At 42.4% G+C, this 16,341-nt stretch overlaps 1 long non-coding RNA gene across 1 annotated transcript; it reads left to right on the top strand.

The window, feature by feature from the left end:
* The first annotated feature begins 4,611 nt into the window (after positions 1–4,611).
* Positions 4,612–10,849, top strand: LOC135180744 (uncharacterized). The gene is made up of 3 exons (XR_010304548.1): positions 4,612–4,646; positions 8,957–9,012; positions 10,595–10,849. It is a non-coding gene; the product is annotated as an uncharacterized LOC135180744 (long non-coding RNA).
* The last annotated feature ends 5,492 nt before the right edge of the window (positions 10,850–16,341 follow it).

Here is a 16,341-nt window from a genome sequence, read left to right as displayed (position 1 = left end):
AAGGACTATTCCTTTACACATTCATTTAATGGTTTTTAACTGAGCTCTGAAATCCTGACACACTTTGTGCAAAGTGCAGGTCTGTCCATGTAAGAATCATTTTGAACGAGATGTTGTCGTCTGTCTTATTGTAAGAACAAACCAAATGGCTTTGCACACAATTGCTGGAAAGGCATGGTGTGCAAAAAAAATACTTTGAAAAGCATGGCAATACCAGATGTGAAAAAAGAAACTAAAAATCAAAGTTCTGGAATCAATGAAGGAACTTAGAAATACTTCCAAAAAAACCAAAACAAACCCATACAAATATATATATATATATATATATATATACACACACATACACATATATATATCTTCCATAAAATAAAACAGTAACACACATATATATAAATAAATGTGTGTGTTTATTTACTTAGTTTGTTTACAGTTTGTTACATGATTTATTATATTTATATAATTATTTCTATATCTGTTCATTTATATATCAGTAAAGAGATGTTATGTGTGTGTATATATATGTGTATATATATATATATATATATATATATATATGCTAGTTTTTTATTTCATGGAAAATACCTTGTTCCTCTGTACTAACTCAAGAAAATAATTGGGAGGGGGAATAGTGTAAATATGCTAAACCTGAAAGCTACTGATCTGTCATTTAATTCTAGCTACATGGAAAACAATGGGTAGCTCTGCTATAGCACCTGATTGATATTTCCAGAGTGTGAAAACCTCCACCATGAGATTAGGCTGATATTGCATATTCAAACACATACAATGATATATTTGTCATTGCTATTGACCTTTATCTCTCCAGTTTCCTGACAACCTTCTACAGTTATTGACATTACAAATACCAGCGACAACGTGCAGGGCAAAGTATAACCTTTCATTTACCTTCATGTCCCTCAAATGACTCACGTAGGTAGTTTCAACAAAAGCTGCAAACAATGATACTGTTGATTTTTTTTTCTTAACTTGCTAAAATGTTTTCCATTTTCCTCTTGTTCTCTGAAAATCATGCCAATAACTCACTACAAAGGAAACGATTTCAAATGAATACAGGTAATTAGAAGTGTCAAGAAATCAGCAGAGAGTAGGGTGTCTGCCATCATTTCTGTGGAAAGAGTGCCAGATTCCCTTTCAAAAAGGTCTTTGTCATTTTTTAATAGAAGGTAATTAATGTAGACTACAGTAAAGTGTACAGGATCCCAGTCACTTGTCTTTCTTCCCTTAGAAAGGGGACCAGAAAGATGTTTTGATTTTCAGAAACAATCTTCTGAGGTTATTTTAAAATGACTTTTAATTACAAGCAGAGTCTTTTTCAGCCCTTTCATGCTTTGAAAAGCAAGAAGAGGAAGAAATTGGAAAGGGCACACATTTTTAAGGGTGAAAAGGGAATAAAAAATCAAATTAAAAGTTTCATTTTAAAAAAGTCCAGAGCTAAGTAGTTGGTTTCAAAAGTGACAAGATGATTTCACATAACTGATAGTATCCACTGAGGAGAACAATAAAAACGTGGAAACCTACCCACTAGCAGCTCAACATTCAACTCTCTGAATACAGAAACATGAAAGGGCAAAGCTTTTGTAATGAAAATTACCAATGCAGTGATAAGAAAGTAATTATTTGGCTATTTTGATAACTGTAACTATGACAGACAAACACCAATCATCCTGTACAGAGCTGTACAAAATGTAAGAGTTCAAAGAAAATTGTGCACTTTAGGGAAGACTGTTTATTCCAAAATCTAGACAAAATAGGGGTTTGGTATGGGGGTGGGGGAGGTGTTAATGTTTACAGTAAAACAGAAAGTCAAATAATTAAGTTGACAGTGCACTGAGACAAGTAGGAGGGGCACAAGGATGATCACAGGGCTGGAGCACTTCTCCTATGAGGACAGGCTGAGAGAGTTGGATTTGTTCAGTTTGGAGAAGAGAATGCTCTGAGGAGACCTTATTGTGACCTTCCAGTGTCTGAAGGGGGTTAACAAGAAGCTGGGGAGGGACTTTTTAGGGTGTCAGGTAGTGATAGGACTGGGGGAACTGGATCCAAGCTAGAGGAGGGGAGATTTAGATTAGACCTTAAGAAGTTCTTCACCATAACGGTGGCAAGACACTAGCACAAGTTGCCCAGGGAGGTAGTGGAAGCCTGGAGGTTTTTAAGGCCAGGCTGGATGTGATTCTGGGCAACCTGACCTAGTGGAAAGTGTCCCTGCCCATGGCATGGGCATTGGAACAAGATGATCCTTCAGATCCGTTCCAGTCCTGGGAATTCTCTGATTCTGTGATTCTGTAACTTTCCCTAAGTTAATATCTCATGATAAAATGAAACAAGCAACCCTAATAAAATTTCTCTAACAACATATCTAATCAGCAGGGCACCCCTAGTATGCCACCAGCATGGATAACTACAGACCATTAATGCAGGCATAAAATAGTCCAGAACTTCTCTGATGCTAATGGCAACATTTTCCCTATTTTGCTTCATGTTTCCTATGACACCTTTGCCTCCCTTGACCCTTGATGACATAAAGAAGTAAACATTGAAATTAAGAGGTGAAAAATGTTTTCTCTCTTTCCACTATGGTGGACAGCAAAATTACATTTGTGTTGATACAGTGACATACATCAACAGAGTAGTTTTCTTTTGAACAGGATACTAAGTCTAGGTGGTTAAGAACTGTCGAGATACTGACATAAAAACCTTTTTTAATAATGAAAAAAAAAGGAATCTCAAAAATATGGAGACTGATAATTTGTGGAATGCTTTGGGTTTGAAGGGAGATTTAAAGGTCATATGATCCACTCCTCCTGCAATGACCAAAGTCATCCTCAACTAGATCAGATTCATGAGAAAGCACTGTCCAACCTGACTTGCAATGTTTCCAAGCATGAGACTTCTAACACTTCTCTTGCAATCTGTGCCAGTGTTTTGCCATCTTCATTGTAAAAAAAAAATCTAGTCTAACTCTCCTCTCATTTAGTTTAAAACCATCACTCCTTGTCCTGGCACAACAAATGCTCCTAAAAAGCATGTCCCTATCTTGCTTGTAGGGCCCCTTTTAATACTGGAACACTGCAGAAAGGTATCCCTGGAGTCATCTTTTCTCCAGGCTGAACAACCAGCTCACTCAGCTTTTCTGCATAGGAGTGGTGTTCCATCCTTCTGATCATTTCAGTGGTAATCTTCTGCCACTGAAACGGGTTCTGTCCTTGTGCTGTAGACTCCGGATCTGGACACAGTAGCCACTGGGGTCTCACCAGAGCACAGTAGATGAGAGTGAGCTTCCCCAACTCACTGTTACATGTACAAAGAAAATAATCACAGAATGTTAGAGGCTGAAAGAGACCTCCAGAGATCATCCAGTCCAATCCCCCTCAACAAAACCAGGAACACCCAGGGCAGTCCGCACAGCAACACATCCAGATAAGTTCTGAAAGTCTCCAGAGAAGGAGACTCGACAACCTCTCTGGACAAGCTGCTTCAGGGCTCCAGCACCCTCACTGTAAAGAAGTTTCTCCTCATGTTGAGGTGAATTTTTTTATGTTCAAGTTTGCATCTATTGTTTCCTGTTTTATTACTGCACACCACTGAAAACAGACTGGCCCCATCCACTTGACACCCACCCCTCAGATATTTATAGACAGATCCCTTCTCAGCCTTCTCCAGACTAAACAGTGCCAGGTCTCAGTCTCTTCTCATAGGGAAGATGCTCAAGACCTCTAATCATCCCATAGGCACTCCACTGGACTCTCTCCAGCAGACCCCTGTCTCTCTTGAACTGGGGAGCCCCACACTGGACACAGTATTGCAGGTGTTTCAGCAGTGGAGACCAGAAGGGGAGAAGAACCTCCCTAGACCTGCTGCCCACACCTTTCTTGGTGCACACCTGGATGGCATTGGCCCTTTTGACCACAAGTGCACATTGATATCCCATCGAGAACTTGCTGAAAGACCTCCTGCTTTGTGTATATATATTTATGCATATATATATATATATATATATATATATATATATATATATATATATATATATATATTTCTTTTCCCTATTTCTTAGGTTTCATCTTTATTTCCACTTTTTTTTTCCTCTCAAACAGATGTGACATCCTCTTCTTCAGCCAACACAATGAGCTGGTGAAGATGTCTGGTTAGTACTCCAAGCAGAAATGACAAAGGGTCGGTCACAAAAAGATTGGTTTCAATGTAAATACTACAGTCTGTTTTCATTTATTTTTTTTTAATCTCCCTTCTCCCTCATTTCCCTCCTCCCACCTCCATCTCCTATTTTCCCCCATCCTCCTCCTTTCCATCTTCCTCCTTTCCTCTCCATCTTCCTCCTTTTCTTTCCTTTTTCCTCTGTCTTCCTCTTTTCTGCTTCATCTCCATCATCTTCCTCCCTGTCTCTGTCCTTTCATTGCCACCTCCCCTTTTCCACCACTCCTATCCCTTTTTTTTTTTTTCCCCTTTCATCCCCCAAACTCAGAGCACCTGGGTTCAGTTGGAGTCTCCTCCCACCCCAGCTGTGGCCACTTTGCCCTCCCTGCCCACTCCCCTTTATAACTGGCCTCAGGAAAGGCAGAAGCCCTAAGCTTGCCCAACTGGGCAGAGGGATCCTCCTCCTTTCACCACTGGTGAGTACCCATGGTGCATACTGGGTGAATGGGAGTGGGTTCAAAGGCCGGGGGGCCTGGTGGCCCCCCGGTTAGGCAGGAATAGGTTTGTTGGTTACTGTAACATCACTCACAGGTGCTGGCTGGGTCTCCTTACTTGTGCTGAGCTCCTTTATGTGTTATCTTGGCTAGGCAAGAGTCTTGCTCCAGGCTCTGAGATGCATGCAAAAATGGTGATGGTAGAGTTGGAGCTGTTAAGACAGAGTGGAGGGTGGTGGTGGTGGCAAGCATGGACCAAGGACTGCTTTGGGAATATGGATTCAGGTCTTCAGTGTTTCCAGGGATGGGGCTTCCACCACATCTCTAGTTTGCCTGTTTGTTAGGGACCAGAAATATACATATGTGGTTCAGCATTGTTGGGGTAATTGTTTAGTATAAAGGAGGTTGCAACTTGATCCCCTGGGGTTGAGCAGGGGGCTTTGAGCTTGGGAGACCCTCTGGTACAACTTAGGACCCTAGGGACCCTAAACTCTGCTTTCCAGGCATTGCTTACTGTCCTTGCAGCCATAGACTACATGCATTGAGTACACTGTACCAGATATTCCAGTTGTATTTGGGGTTTTTGTCTGAGTTATTTGCAGGAATTTAAAAACCAAAACCACTGAAGTCCTCCCATTCTGGTGCTTTCCAAACGCCCATCCAAACGCCCATCAAAATTAATTCTTATGTGGGTTGCATATGCTGCAGCTTGTAGTCCTCAAAGTCTTAACCCAATTGACTCTCAAGGAACTGTAACAGTCTTTCATATAAAAACCTCCGAGATGAAAGACTTCTTTGGTTCCATGACTGCCTATCACATCGGCTTTCCTACCAAGCATGGGTACTAAGGGCTTGATCCTGCTGTTAGACACATGGTTAAGGGTTGCCCTCTCTTGAACAAAACAACCCTACTGCTTTGCACCCAGGTGCACACAGGAAGTAACTTCAAAGCATACACCATGGTTCATAAGCACACAGCAAGAAGCTACACTATCCTCTCATGTCATGTTCCTAATATCACTTTTTTCAGACAATTTGTGCTGTATGCACAGAAGGCACTTTTCCCTCAGACACTTTAACCTGATCCTTCCCCTTCTACTCAGAGTTCCTAAAGCTATCACTGCTTGAGTTGGAGAATTTGTTGGAGTTATATGACGGTTTGAAAGCTGTGCTGGAAATTAATAGTGTGTTACAATAAACACAGGGAATCATTCAAAAGCACAGAAACCAAAGGAGGAGGAGGAAGTGGGGGGAGACATCTTCTGAGGCTATGCAGCTATTGGATGTTTAGTTTGAAAGAATACACAGGTCAGAATGAGACTTCTGGCAGCATCTCCCTAAAAAATTAATCCCTGGTTCACAGTGGCCAGCAAATTTCAGCTCGTAAATCTCAACTCTCCCAAGTCCTCATTTTAAAATGGGGACATGTGGCTTGAAAACAGCTAATGGAACAAACCCTCCCAAAGTTTGAGCTCATTCCCAGCTGAGAGATCTCTGGACTACTCATGTTTTTATTAAAATTGGTAGAAAGTTTTATATTGTATTAGCTAAATCAGAGCAAACCAAAGAGAATCCAAACTTGCTTTTTTCCTCTCATGGGTATTGGCAGAGAAACTAGAGTACTCCTGTTTGCTGTCATCATAATGCCTTCCCCCTTAAGAAGAAAGCAGTGAGTGGTGACAAAGCACAGTGTATGTAAGAAAGACTATCAGAAATCTTAGCTTTGCATTTCCATCTGTACCTTTAGTAATAGGAGAAACTGGTAATAACATTGAACAACACTATTCATTTGTGCTACAAGGAGGTCATTAGTCTGCATTTTAAGGCAGCATAGTCATCTAAAAGGAAGAGGCTGACAATCTTCTGATTTATGTAAATCAAACCTAACTCATTCCATAGTCTGCATGTCACTGCCAACCAGAATTAAAGAGTAGTAACAAGTATAAAGAGCTCTCTGCTTCCTGGTTTGGAAAGCAGTTGATATATCCTAAGGTAGAAATTACCAAAGTCTTCAGGATATGCACATGTAGATTCACAGCTGTAGGAGCCTTCTTGTTGAAGATTGCTTCTGCCCTATGCTAAAATCAGTGGAAAGGCTCGTGCATTCCAAGGGGCATGAAGCTATTTTCTACAGCAATAAAATAAAGAAAAAAAGGTGCTACAAGAAATCTTCAAGGGTTGATGCTTCCTTTTCTGCTCTGAAGAATGAGAAACACTCTTCTTCATCAGTTATAACCTAACTCTTTTGAGTAAGAATGGCAAAGGTTGGAAAGAGTAGATCCATGTCTGTATTTCAATGTTAAGAGCAAGTTCAAACCTTTGCTCTCAGGACAAATCTGACAAAGCAGCAAGAATACTGTTCCAGGACAATACATTGCAGGGCACTGTAGCTGAGTATTAAACTTACTGACACAAAATGCTGCTAGGAGTTGAGACAGAACACTTGTAAGCCTACAAATTAAAAAAAAAGGTTCTTGTCCTGGGAAGCCATGAAATTAAACAGAGTAGTCAGACACTACTGAATAAATTCACTGAACAATCATCGCACTCCTATCTCTCAAAACAGGTGACAATTTGAATTTGGTTTATTGCTGGGCTACAGTTTAATAGCTTGGTAAAATCACTATAGAAAATACAGGAAAAAAGCCAACTATCTGTTGTAGTGATACCAGATAATTTCTTTAAAGAACATCAAAGTGAGCAGGTAGCCTAGCAAGTTCTCTACTATGGTTGTAGCTTTTCAATAAGCCACTGGCATAAAGTAATCCTAACTACAGCATAGCTGTTAAAGGTGTAACTCAAGTCAGTCACCAATGGTCTGATGTAAAAGACCATGTGCAAGTTTGGGGCACTGTTTTGTGACCTAACACTAAATAAGTTGCTTACATTGAAAACTGTCTCGGGATTATTCTGCCACTTTGCTGTGCTATGACTTCCCCCGGAGTACTGCATCCAGCTCTGGAGCCCTCACTACAGGAAGCACATGGACCTGATGGAACAGGTCTAGAGCAGGGCTATGAAAATGATCGGGGGTTGGAGTACCTCTGCTACAATGACAAGCTGAGGGAGCTGGGGTTGTTCAGTCTGCAGAAGAGAAGGCTGCAGGGACACCTAACAGCAGCCTCCCAGTACCTGAAGGGGGCTACAAGAAAGATAGAGACTGTTTGCAAAGGGCTGGAAGTGACAGGACAAGGGCAACGGCTTCAAAATAGAGAAGAGCAGATATGGATTGGATGTTAGAAACAGGCTCTTTACCTTAAGGGTGTTAGAACGTGTTGCCTAGAGAGGTGGTTGGGGCCCCTTTCTTGGATATAATCAAAGTGAGGCTTGACCAGGCTCTGGGCAACTTGATCTAGTGGACAATGCTCCTAATGACTGCAGACTGATTTGGACTAAGCGACCTTTGGAGGTCTCTTCCAATCCAAAGCACTCTGATTCTCTAATTCTCTCTGTGCTGGAACTCTTCTGCTGTGTGCAAGATAGTAAGTCCCCAAATGCAATACATCAGTAGTAGTACTAAGACATTTCATAATTGCAGGAAGTTGGACACGAGCTCTAGAAGCTGCTTCTTTGGGGCATGGAAATCACTGTTGCCAGCAGAACAGGTAGCACTGTTGTCTAGCCTGGAATTCAGAGTTGGGTTTCTGTCACTTCAGGTGAACATCTCATTTCTGAACTCTCTAATCTGTCTGCTGAACTAGTTAAAAGTTGAGTAGTTCACAGAGAAGCAAAAAAAAAAAAAAACCCAACTATCCCCTGCTCATGCTACTAGCTGAGAAGTTCAGCTTCCTTCACCTGGGAAATAGGTGACACCTTGGTTTAAACAGAGAGCAGGGAAACATGAAATGCTGGCCAGCAGAAAAAGGATCTTTTAAGACTTTTGTCAGTTTGATAGAAAAACCTGCTCTGGGCGTAAAATAATGCATCTGACCTAAATTTCATTACAATGGATATGCTTGAGGAAAAAGTTACTGTTGAACTGCATTTCTAGGTTGCCAGTCAAAACCACATTTAATCAAAATGGAAAAACAAAACCAAAAGAAAACCACAACAAAATGCATGAATGTCAAACTTAGCTCCATTCCTGGTCATCTCCAAGTATAACAAGAAGTAGAACTGAAGCTGGACTGTGCTAGTTAGAAGCAAGCTGGAATGTTTTGGTAAAAGAACTAGATAACAGGCAGTGGAATGAAAAACAACTGATGTCAACTTCTCTCACAGTTACGCTGAGAACTCTCGAAGAAGAAGTAAACTTTCTCCATTTTGTTCTTCCCTTCTACCTTTGCCTTCAGACCTGGTCACATCTCATTAACCTTGCTCCCTAACCTCTTGGCCGCAGAGAACTGGGGTAAGGTTGAGAGGGCCAGGGGAGGTGTTGGGGTGGTTTGAGAGCTCCTCCTGGGGACTCAGGTTTCTGGGAGGGGAGTTGTGCTTTTGTATTTGTTTATCCTTTGTATATTTCTGTATATAATTGTATATAACTGTATATATTGTAAATAGCTGCTTGTAAATTCTGCTAGCTGTAAATAAATTGCTTCATCTATATTCCCAGGGTCCATCTGAGTTAGCTGGGTACCTACAAAAGTGTGGGGGGGCAGGTAAGAGCCCAAACCATCACATGGACTCAAATTTATACCAAATTTCTACAAATGTATATAGGTTCTGCACCTTTTAGCATTTGCTTCCACTCTTGTCCATTCATTATTTATGGCACAGAATATTTTTTTAATTGAATTAGCAAGTTTTTTTAATATAAGAACACAATTCCACTTTCGTCCTGCCTTAGTGGGTTGGAGTAGATGAACCCCCAGGGTCCCTTCTGTCATTCTGTGATTCCTTTGGAAAATCAGTGTATACAATCAGCCAAGCATTTAATGATTATGACAAAGTGCAGGGATTTTTGCTTTTTTCATTAGCTTGCTAAGCTAAATATTTCAAGCAAATGCCATATAAATATTATATGAAATGTATACAACTTCTTCATGCCCAACCAAAAACATTCTAAGCTTTTCATTTCCAGAAGGTTTTTGGTTTTCATCCACTTAGAAGACTTCATGAATTACTAGCAAAGATAGCAGTGCTGTGATGATTTCCCTGCCAAGTAGTTCTGAAGAGTCACATTCACGTGGAAAATATCAGTGAGATTTGTAATGATAAATCTGTTTCTTTCACCAATAAAGCAGGTCTTTTCATGAAGTCCTTGTCAATACAGGCAAAGTATAATAAGACACTGTCTCAGTCTGGAGGAGAGAGACTTGCTCTTATATATTCCTGTGTTGAGAAGTTTAAGGCAAGAGCGAGGCCAAATATCAAATGAAAGGCTACCAAAAGATAACATGAATAGAACAGAGAGAGAGGAAAAGAGCGACAAACAGAATTGCCAAGGATGGAAAAGATCTCTGAGGTTATCAAATCCAGCCTATAACCTAACACCACCACATCAGCTAAACCAAGCCACAAAATGCCATATCCAATCTTCCGAAAGACCTCCAGGGACCCTGGACAGTCCATCCTGGTGCCTAATCACCTTTCCATGAAGTACTTCCTAATATCCAACCTAAACTTCCCCTGGTGCAGCTTCAGACCATGCCCTCTCAACTTGTCACAAGTTGCCTGGGTGAAGAGCCTGACCCACACCTGACTACAGCTTCCCTTCAGGTAGTTGTATAGATTGATAAGGTCCCTTCTAAGTTTCCTCTTCTTCAGGCTGAACACCCTGAGCTCACTCAGCCTCTCCTCACCAGATCTTCCTTCCAGCCTCCTCCCCAGTCTAATTGCTCTCCTCTGGCCCTGCTCCACCACCTCAATATGGATGAGGCCTTGAGCAACCTGTTCTAGTGGGAGGTGTCCCTGCCTATGGCTGGGGGGTTAGAACTGGATGATCTTTGAGGTCCCTTCCAACCTAAACCATTTGATGATCTCTGTTGCAGTGTGTGGGAATGCAAAGTGAAGAAGGATAATAAGTGGATGCTGACCTTGGTTCCCACCAGCTGCTGGCTACCTTATCTCAGAAAGGATAGATAACGGACACCTCATTAATGAGAAAAACAAGGTGTGATTTATGCTGATGGAGTGGGTTGTCCTTGACTAATTATGCTAATGTGTAGGTGTGTGCCTTGTGGCCCTGAGAGAGATATTGAGAGCTGAAATGATCAATAAAGGCCTCTGGCATAATTCACATTGAATCATCTGGAGTCTATGTGGCTTTGTCTTTGATCACACTGATCTATGTGCGCCTTGACCATGTTTCCCAGGGGAAGCTAATCAGGGTTCTGCAACACCTGAGCAAAAACAGGTGGGTTTGCAACAGCAGTGAGGGGTCTAGAGCTGCACAGAGTGCTTGAGGTGATGCCTCACCAGGGGCAGAATTTCATCCCTAGTCCTGCTGGCCACACTATTTCTGATATAAGCTAAGATGCTATTGGCCTTCTGTGTCACCTGGGCACACTGCTGGCTCATGTTCAAATGGAGAAAGAGAGAAGAGCTTGAAAGGGATTATATTACCATCAGTCAGAGAAGGGGAGAAGAGTCGTCTCTGGAGTCCAGGTCTTTTTCAGTTTGTGTTGCCCAGGGATGTTTCCAGTGAGTGATGTCCTCAGTGGAGTTCATCCTTAGAGCAGGCATCACACAGGTCCTTTCAGATAGCTTTTTTCAGTCCCAGTCTTAGATATGTGTCCAGGTATAGCCCTCAGGGAATTGTCCTGCGTGTTCTTGTGTGCTTGCTGTGGAGGGCCTCCAACCCTTCCTGTGCCTTTTACCTGTCCATACACCAAACACAACTCTGGGGATAATCTGTTGCGTAGACCAGAAGTGTTTTACACCATCCTTCTTTGCCATGGTAGCTGATACATAGGCATGACCTTGTCTTTGCTGCACATTCCAGGGGGTCTCCTACCACTCCCTCTTAGGGCAGTCACTTGGCTGGTGAGTGGGCCTTATCCTTTGTTGGGACATATCTCAGTTCCTGATAGAGTCTGTCCCAGCTTAGGGCCATGCACTGCCCAGGACTGGAGAACAGAAATTATATTTGCTCCCTTATGGAGAGTGAAGATGAGGATACTGCACACTGAACAGAAGTTAAAAGGGAGATTCTATTTACAGGTAGAGAAGGCAGTTAGACTGAATGCATTCACAGACTCGGCCAAGTCCATCAGACTAAAACCTCCTAGAATCCTCCACCTCTTCCACCATCAGCAGGCCTGAGAGTAGACCACAACTTCTCTCCCCACCTGAGGCCTACAAGGGCTCAGCAGTGGCATAACACAGCTCAAAATTCCCTGCCAGCTAGCAGCCATCTCCTGCATCCAAACCATGAGATAAGTAGGGATGCATGGAGAGGGAAGTGAAGGGATGAGAGACAAGGGAGGAGAAGAGGGCGAGATCAGCCAGGCACTGCCTTATAAACTGTGATGTCAGGCAGTGGAATAGAATAACAATGTTACAATGCCCCTGTCCATCCCCTGGGACTCTGTTTTTGGAGGACTTTGTCTCTGTGGTCTTCTTAAGACCACCCCACAATCACAAAGTGATTTGCATCCAGACAGGATTTCTACAGACACCATCAATGTTTCGAAGCAGTATGACATAAAAGTAGTTGGTCACAAAGGGGTGTTCTCTGAACTGCTTGCACTCATGCTTCCTAGGATCACTCAGAGTGAGCCACACAGGATGTGATGGTTTGGGTGTTCCCTGCACTCTGGAAAATCACCCAGACTAGGCTCAGTGGCTCTGGAAGTTGAATGAAGCTTTGTATTTATGGCTTAGCACAATATACAAGCAGATATTTACAGTATATACAGTTATATACAGAAATAGCCAAGGTAAAAAGTAATACAGAAACACAACTCCCCTCACAGAAACCTGAGTCCCCAGGAGGGGCTCTCAACTGCTTCTTCACCTTCCTCTCACTCCCTCTACCTTACCCCAGATCTTGCCTTATGTTTAAGGTAGTATGGAGGGTCGGCCAGGGGGTTAGGAAGCAGGTGGATTAGTCACAAAGATGGCAGGTTAGGTTGGAGAGAGAAATGCAGCCCACAAAGCCCAGAGAGCAACTGTGTTATCTATGTTTATATTCTTGCTCTTATACCTCTCATCAAGCCTATGAGTGAAGTAGACATCACCATTGTTTCCCTTTCACAGCCTGTAATCTAATTCTTCTCACCAAAACATTCTAGCCAGCTGCAAACTAGCACACAGGACCACCACACATCCAGGTGGGTTTGAAAGTCTCCAGAGAGTGAAACTCCCCAGCCTCTGTCTCGAGGAACCTGGTTTACTCAGAGGTGTCCCTTCCCATGGCAGGGGGGTTGGAACCAGATTATCTTTAGTATTCCAATCCAAATCATCCTATCAATCTATGAGTTGCATACACGAGGGCCACCAATGGAACTGTGCCTCAGCCAGAGCTTGACTGGCTGCCGATTCCAGTTATCTGCTGAGTTCAGCCACTGGCTGGTGTTTCTGGTGCAGGAAGTTGGGTATTCCTCGGAGAGGACATAGCAGGTAACTGAAGTTCAAGGGCCACAGCCTGTGAGCCCACAAGAACGCTGGAGAGGGACTGTTTCCAAAGGCCTGGAGTGAGGTGACAGTACAAGGGGCAATGGTTTGAAATGAGAGAAGAGCAGATTTCAATCGGATTTTAGGAACAAGTTCTGCACTGTGAGGGTTGTGAACACTGCAACACGTTGCCCAGGGAGGTAGTTGGGGCCCTATCCTTGGAGATATTCAAGGTGAGACTCAACAGGGCTATGAGCAACCTGATGTAGTAAAGGATGTCCCTGCTGACTGTAGGGGGGTTGGACTAAATGAGCTTTGGCGGTCCCTTCCAACCCAAACCATTATATGATTCTGCAATCCAATAATATAAAGCCTTTAATAATATGATTAATATCTAATAATAGAATAAAATCTAAACCTATCTTCAAATAGCAGTAAATAAAGTCTAACATACAAATTGGTATCTTAAAATGAATTTTTATCTCAGAGGTCTGTTCCCCTCAACGATTTTGTGAAATTCTGCAAAACAAATGCAACAGAAAGCAATTTACAACTTACAGAAGTCTGGTCTCATGGATCAAGAAGGATGAACTTTTCCAAACTTTATGGCAAAATAAATGAGTTAAGAATTTGAAGAGCAGGAAAGGGAAATTTTGCCTCCTACAGAGCTCATTGGTTCAGGTAAGCAGAGTACTGTACTTTAATATTTGTGCAACAAACCCAAGAAATAATTTTCTCTACATTCTTTTATAATTGTCAAATAAATACATTTTGGATCTCGTCACTTCTCTGCCACTTCACCTCTCCAGCAGTGATACTTTCTTTGCATTAACATAATTACTATGCAGTGTACTAAATGGGACTCATTTTAATGCTATATCGATAACGCCTGACCTCATAATAAATATTATGGTCCCTGGTTTTTAAATGTTGAATAGTGGTGCCTGGGTCAATGGAATATTAATAGGAGTCAATGACTTTCATGAATTGTTAATTAATTACTCTTGCTGTTTTGCACATTACACTGGTCATCAAAGAAACAACAATAATGCTTTTTTTTTTCCTCTACAAGAGGAATAACATGCAAAATGCTGAGCCAGAGCAAAGAGGTGCACCCAGATTGTTTCAATTGCATGGATGCTGGTAGGAGCTTTTTTCAACATTACTTAATATTATGGATTAACAGACTGCTCTGTTTTGAATTATACACACATACACACACACCCAAAAAAAAAGATATTCTGGCTAAGATACAATGTTAAGAATGTTTTGTAGTATGGCGAGACAGATGTATTACTGACACAAAATAAGCAAGTTTAGTTCAAGCTCTTTCACTTGAGGACTTTTCAACATGATCAGAGCTCTCTAATAGAGTTAGTCCTCTGTGCATATCTTCAGAACTTGCACTACTGCAAGGCAAAATCATATTTACATGGATGCAGCCTAAAATGTAGCAGCACCTGTTGACACTGAACATTACCATAACTACACAAGCAAGAAAAAAAACAACAGTCTCGCATAACCACAGAATATGGCTGGTTGGAAGACACCTCCGAGCTCATCCAGCCCAACCATCAAGGTCAGTGCTAAACCATCTTTCTAAGCTCCAGCTCCACAGGCTGCTTGAACACCTCCAAGGATAGTGACTCCACCACTGCCCGGGGCAGACAATTCCAGTATTTGAGAACCCTCTCTGTGAAGAAGTATTTCCTAATATCCAGCCTGAACCTCCCATGGTGCAGCTAGAAACCATTTATTCTGATCCTGTCAATTGTTTTCAAGAAGAGGCTGCCCCTGCTTTCCTCCAACTTCCCTTCAGATAGTTGCAGAGAGTGCTGAGATCTCCCCTCAGACTCCTCTGTGCTCTTACACAAGAACTGTATTGTCTATTTCACCACAACCTCTCTAGAGTGGTATAATTCTCTGGATAGAGTGAGGTTATGCTGGACTAAAATTCTTCAGGCTGGCCACTCAGAACTACAATTAATTGTACTTGCAGAATTAAGAAGTTACCCAGGAAAAGTACTTAATTCAATCTCGAGGAAACAACACCAAGAATGTGCTGAAGTTAACTACTTCATTGTCAGGAAGCATCAAAATTAAAGCTATCCAGGTGACATTAAGCACACTGTGGTATACTTCATAGATTTGTATAATTATTTAGGTTGGGAAAGACCCTTGAAACCAATGAGTCCAACTATAACCCTAACACTGCTGAGATCCACCAGTAAACCCTGTCCCTAACTGCCACGTCTATATGTCCTTTAAGTATCTATAGGGATGGTGACCCAACAGCTTCCCTGGGCAGCCTTCAGAACATTTTTGGTGAAAGTATTTTCCTAATGCCCAATCTAAACCTCTCCCAGTGCAACCTGAGGCCATTTCTTTCAACCTATCACTTATTAACTGGGAGAAGAGACCAACATACCCCTCTCTACAACGTTCTTTCAGGTCATTGTAAAGAGTGAGATCTTCTCTCAGCCTCCTTTCCTCTAGGCTAAGATCCTCAGCCGCTCCTCAAAAGAGGAGCTCTACATCTTTCCCCAGCTTCACTGCCCTTCTCTCGACATGGCTCCAGCACCTCAATGTCTTTCTTGTAGTGAGGGCCCAAAAAATGAACACAGTACTCCAGGAGTGACCTCACCAGTGGCAAGTGCACTTCCTTTGTGGTGCTGGTCACACTGTTCCTGATACACACAAGGATGCTGTTGGCTGTCTGGGCTACTTGGGCACACTGCTGCCTCCTATTCTGCCAGCTGTCAATCAACATCCTCAGGTCCACTTCTACAGGGCAGCTTTCCAACCACTCTTCCCCAAGCCTGTAGCGTTACACAGGATTGCTGTAACATAAGTATTGGGCTCAGAACTTGGCTCTGTGGAACCTCATACCATTTGCCTCAGCCCACTAGTCCAGCCTGCCCAGGTTCCCCTGCAGATCCTGCCTTCCTCCAAGCTGATCAACACTTTTCATCCAGCTTAGTGCTGTCTGCAAACTTACCAAGGATGCACTTGACCCCCTCAGCTAGAACACCGATAAAGGTATTAAGCAGAACTGTCTCCAGCGCTGAGCCCTGGGGAACATCACTTGTGACTGGCTACCTCATGGATTCAACTTTGCCCCCCACAAGTCTTTGGGCCTGGCTACACAGCCAATTTTCACTTACTTCAATGTCCTCACATT

This window comes from Pogoniulus pusillus, chromosome 1 (assembly GCF_015220805.1).
Source record: "Pogoniulus pusillus isolate bPogPus1 chromosome 1, bPogPus1.pri, whole genome shotgun sequence".
NCBI classification, from domain to species: domain Eukaryota; kingdom Metazoa; phylum Chordata; class Aves; order Piciformes; family Lybiidae; genus Pogoniulus; species Pogoniulus pusillus.
Note: the sequence above shows the minus strand (reverse complement) of the source record. Positions and strands in the feature narration are given on the sequence as shown.